Source organism: Nomascus leucogenys, unplaced genomic scaffold (genome assembly GCF_006542625.1).
Source record: "Nomascus leucogenys isolate Asia unplaced genomic scaffold, Asia_NLE_v1 Super-Scaffold_241, whole genome shotgun sequence".
Taxonomy (NCBI): domain Eukaryota; kingdom Metazoa; phylum Chordata; class Mammalia; order Primates; family Hylobatidae; genus Nomascus; species Nomascus leucogenys.
The window spans coordinates 649,133-654,062 of record NW_022095767.1 but is presented as its reverse complement, the minus strand read 5'-3'; the positions used below and the strand labels follow the sequence as shown (position 1 = coordinate 654,062).

General features: G+C 47.9%; 1 pseudogene; it reads left to right on the top strand.

Annotated features, from left to right (window-relative positions):
* Window positions 1-238: 238 nt before the first annotated feature.
* LOC100604284 lies at window positions 239-4,588 on the top strand (annotated as a pseudogene).
* Window positions 4,589-4,930: the final 342 nt, after the last annotated feature.

Genomic DNA, 4,930 nt, shown 5'->3' with positions numbered 1-4,930 from the left:
AGTGAGCTGTGATCGCAACACTGTACTTCAGCCTAGGTGTTGGAGTGAGACCCTGTCTGAAAACACACACACACACACACACACACACACACACACACACACACAGCCTGACAGAGGCACGCACTGTTGAAGGTGCTAACATGGAAAAGAACGAAAGTGACAGGCCAGGTGCTGGGCCTCATGGCAGCATTCAAACTCCTGGAGCCAGCTATGCCTGAAGCCAGCACATCGATTCCTGATGTCGCTGAAGAGTTACAATCAGGTTTTCAGCCACTTGAAACAGAAAGAGACCAAACATACCCAGGGGAAGGACAAGTGGATTCAGGCCACTGATATGGCAATGGGAAGTAGGGTTCACGGAAAGGGGAAAGGCGGGACCGTGTAAAAGTGAGTGGGAACACGACCCATTCCAGGGGACAGACAGCAGATCATCGGGGTGGCTGCCATGCAAAATTTATAAGGGGTCATGGTTAGGTAATGGTGCCACCTTTCAGTTGCAAGAGAAAGGGAGAAGCCGTGACTATTGTAAAAGAAAAATAGAATCTCAGGACCCCAAATTCACAAGGCCAAAGGGAAAGTTAAGCTGGGGAACTGAGGCACCAGTACTGTCTTCTTTTTGTTCCCAGATTGCTGTAATTTTCCAACCCCGTATCATAGCTTAATTTACTTTTTTTTTTTTTCCAGAGTGTCGCTCTGTTGCCCAGGCTAGAGTGCAGTGGCGCAATCTTGGCTCACTATAACCTCCGCCTCCCGGGTTCAAGCAATTCTCCTGCCTCAGCCTCCCAAGTAGCTGGGACTACAGGCGCCCGCCACCACGCCTGGCTAATTTGTTGCATTTTTAGTAGAGACGGGGTTTCACCATGTTAGACAGGATGGTCTCGATCTCCTGACCTCGTGATCCACCCACCTCGGCCTCCTAAAGTGCTGGGATTACAGGCGTGAGCCACCACGCCCGGCCATTTTTAAAATTTTATTTAATTTATTTTTTTTGAGATGGAGTCTCACTCTGTTGCCCAGGCTGGAGTATAGTGGTAAGATCTCAGCTCACTGCAGTCTCCACCTCCCGGGTTCATGCGATTCTTGAGCCTCAGCCTTCTGAGTAGCTGGGATTACAGGTGCCTGCCACCATGCTCAGCTAATTTTTGTATTTTTAGTAGAGACGGGGTTTCACCATGTTGGCCAGGCTGGTCTTGAACTCCTGACCTCAGGTGATCCACCCGCCTCTGCCTCCCAAAGTGCTGGGATTACAGGTGTGCACCACTGCACCCGGCCAATACCGGATTGTATCATGAAGGGAGAAGGGCTTCACACAGGATCGGTGGGGACCATCAAAGGGTCTAAGCAGCAGAGTGACACAATCAAGTTTGTGTTGTTAGAAGCTTCTGCACTCTGACACATTTGCTGGTGGGTGTGGAAGTTGGTACAGCCTCCCTGGAAAGCCATTAGGCAAAAGGCCTTAATTTTAGATCCTCCCACACCCTTTGACACAGCAGTTCTTCTCTGAGGGATTTATTCCATGGCTATTGTCTTGCATGTGAAAAATCACCACAGCCCTGCTTGCAGTAGCAAAAGACTAGAAGCAAACTAAGCACATATCAGGAAGGAACCAGCAAAGTATGTTATGGCCCATTCATGCTATGGAACACTAGGCAGCTGTAGAAAAGAACGAGCCACGTTTACAGGCATTGCACTGGCATGCTGGTAAATATTAAACCAGGCCGGGCATGCTATACTTCCAGCATTTTGGGGGGCCAAGGTGGGAGGATGGCTTGAGCCCAGCAGTTTGAGACCAGCCTGGGCAACATAGCAAGACCCCTGTCTCTACAAAAAAATACAAAAATTCGGCTAGGCGTGGTGGCTCATGCCTGTAATCCCAACACTTTGGGAGGCCGAGGTGGGCAGATCAATTGAGGCTAGGAGTTCAAGACCAGCCTGGCCAATGTGGCAAAATGCTGTCTCTACTAAAAATACAAAACTTAGCCAGGGGTGGTGGCGCGTGCCTGTATTCCAAGCTGTTTGGGAGGCTGCAGCATGAAAATCACTTGAACCCAAGAGGTGAAGGTTGCAATGAGCTGAGATCACACCATTGCATCCAACCTGGGCGACAGAGCTGGACTCTGTCTCAAAGAAAATACAAAAATTAGCTGGGTGTGGTGGCACGTGCCTATAGTCCCAGCTACTCAGGAGGCTGAAGTGGGAGGATCGCTTGAGCTCAGGAGGTCGAGGCTGCAGTAAACTCTGATTGCGCCACTGCACTCCAGCCTGAGTAACAGAGCAAAACCGTCCATATATATATATATATTTTTTTTTTTTTAGGCAGAATCTCTCTCTGTCGCCCAGGCTGGAGTGCAGTGGCGTGATCTCAGCTCACTGCAAGCTCCGCCTCCCAGGTTCACCCCATTCTCCTGCCTCAGCCTCCCGAGTAGCTGGGCCTACAGGTGCCCGCCACCACGCCCAGCTAATTTTTTGTATTTTTAATAGAGATGGGGTTTCACCATGTCAGCCAGGATGGTCTCGATCTCCTGACCTTGTGATCCGCCTGCCTCAGCCTCCCAAAGTGCTGGGATTACACGCGTGAGCCACTGCGCCCAGCCAATATATATATATATATATATATATATATATATATTTTTTAATTTAACCACCAGCTCTCTAGGGAAGAAACAGCCCTGATTTATACCATTTGCCAATTTCTACAGTGTAAATATTCCCACTGTGGTTGATTTCAAGTTACTGACAGGATGTCATTGGATGTGGAATTCAGAAGAGACAAGCAACCACCCACTATCACTCAGGATTTCCACCAGGCAGAGGTAAGTAGCCTGGAGAGCATAGATAATAGTAAAAATGTAGCAATTAGGATGCAAGGATGCAATACATTTGAACTATTTAGTATATTTTTTTAACATATTTATCTGTAACTTTGTATCATTTAATTGTTAATAATACCCATATTTAACAACTGGTTGGTGAAATTCCCAAAAGTGTAGCAATCTGCTCTTGAGAACTGGCCACAGCACACACTGAGACACAAATGGATCTTCAAGAAGAGAAAGCAAAAGCCAACTTTTGGAAAATGGCCTACAAGGTTCTACACTGCTCACTCCCTTCTTAATTTTAATTTTTTTTTTTTTTTGAGACAGGGTCTCACTCTGTCACCCAGGCTGGAGTGCAGTGGTGCAATCACAGCTCACTGCAGCCCCTTGGGCTCAAGCAATCCTGTCATCTCAGCCATCTGAACTACAGGCACGCACCACTGCACCCAGCTAATTTAAAATTTTTTTTTTTGGAGATGGAATCTCACTATGTTGCCCAGGCTGGTCTCAAACTCTAAGGCTCAAGTGATTCTCCCACCTCGGCCTCGCAAAGTGCTGAGATTACAGATGTGAGCCACTCGCCCAGCCGTCATTGTATTTCTGTACAGTACCGTCTTTCTCCCCCACTAGAATGTCACCTCCACAAGGGTAAGAACTTGATCTATTTTGGATTGTTTTTTGTTTTTTTTTTTTTTTTTTTGCCATATGCCCAGTGCCTAGAACAGCACCTGGCATATAATAGGTACTTAATAAACCTGTGTTGAATAAATAAATTTACTATTTATTTATTTATTTTGAGACAGAGTCTCGCTCTGTCGCCCATGCTGGAGTACAGTGGCGCAATCTTGGGCCACTACAACCTCCGTCTCCCGGGTTCAAGTGATTCTCCTGCCTCAGCCTCCCGAGTAGCTGGAACTACAGGTGTGTGCCACCACACCTGGCTAATTTTTTATATTTTTAGTAGAGACGAGGTTTCACCATGTTAACAAGGATGTTCTCAATCTCCTGACCTTGTGATCTACCCACCTCGGCCTCCTGAAGGGCTGGGATTACAAGCGTGAGCCACCGCGCCCGGCCAATTTACGCTTAAGGAAAAAAAAAAAGGTGCACCAGCCTGGACAATATAGTGAGATCCTGTCTGTACAAAAATTTTAAATAAATTATCCAGGTGTCATAGGCTTCAGGCTCAAGTGCATGGCTGCTCCCATTGACCACGTGGGCCAGACCATAGAGCACATGGGCTCTGGCGTGGAGCACATTGGCCCTGCCATCGAACGCAGGGGCCCAAACATGGAGCACGTGGCGCTTGCAGGCATGGAGGCTGGCTTGGAGCACATGGGCCCCATGATGGATCACATGGTCACTGGCCTAGAGCACATGGGTGCCAAGAGCCTCGTGTGCACGGGCCTGGCCATGGGTGTCAGTGGCAGTGCCAGCTTTGACCGTGCCATCGGTATGGAGTGTGTCAACTTTGGAAGCTTCGCAGGTTCCCTTGGTAGAGCAGGAGACCATGCTCCTGGGGGTGACCAGGAAGGCATGCCAGATATTTGTAAGAAATCTCCCATTCAATTTTACATGGAAGATGCTAAAGGACAAATTCAACGAGTGTAGCTACATGCTGTACGCCGACATCAAAATGGAGAAGAGGAAGTCTAAGGGGTGCGGTGTGGTTAAGTTTGGGTCCCCAGAGGTGGCTGAGAGAGTCTGCTGGATGATGAACGACATGAAGCTGAGTGGCCAAGATTGATGTTCAAATAAATAGAAATGCTTAAGCATTGCCTTTTTTAAACATCAATACCAGACCTCTGAATTTGTATTTTTTCTTGTTAACCTTTTTTTTTTTTTTTGAGACAGGGTTTCGCTCTTGTTCCCAGGCTGGACTGCAATGGTGCAATCTCGGCTCACCACAACGTCTGCCTCCTAGCTTCAAGAGATACTCCTGCCTCAGCCTCCTGAGTAGCTGGGATTACAGGTATGCGATACCACACTGGCTAATTTTGTATTTTTAGTACAGACAGGGTTTCTCCATGTTGGTCAGGCTGGTCTCGAACTCCTGACCTCAAGTGATCCACCCGCCCTGGCCTCCCAAGTGCTGGGATTACAGGCATGAGCCA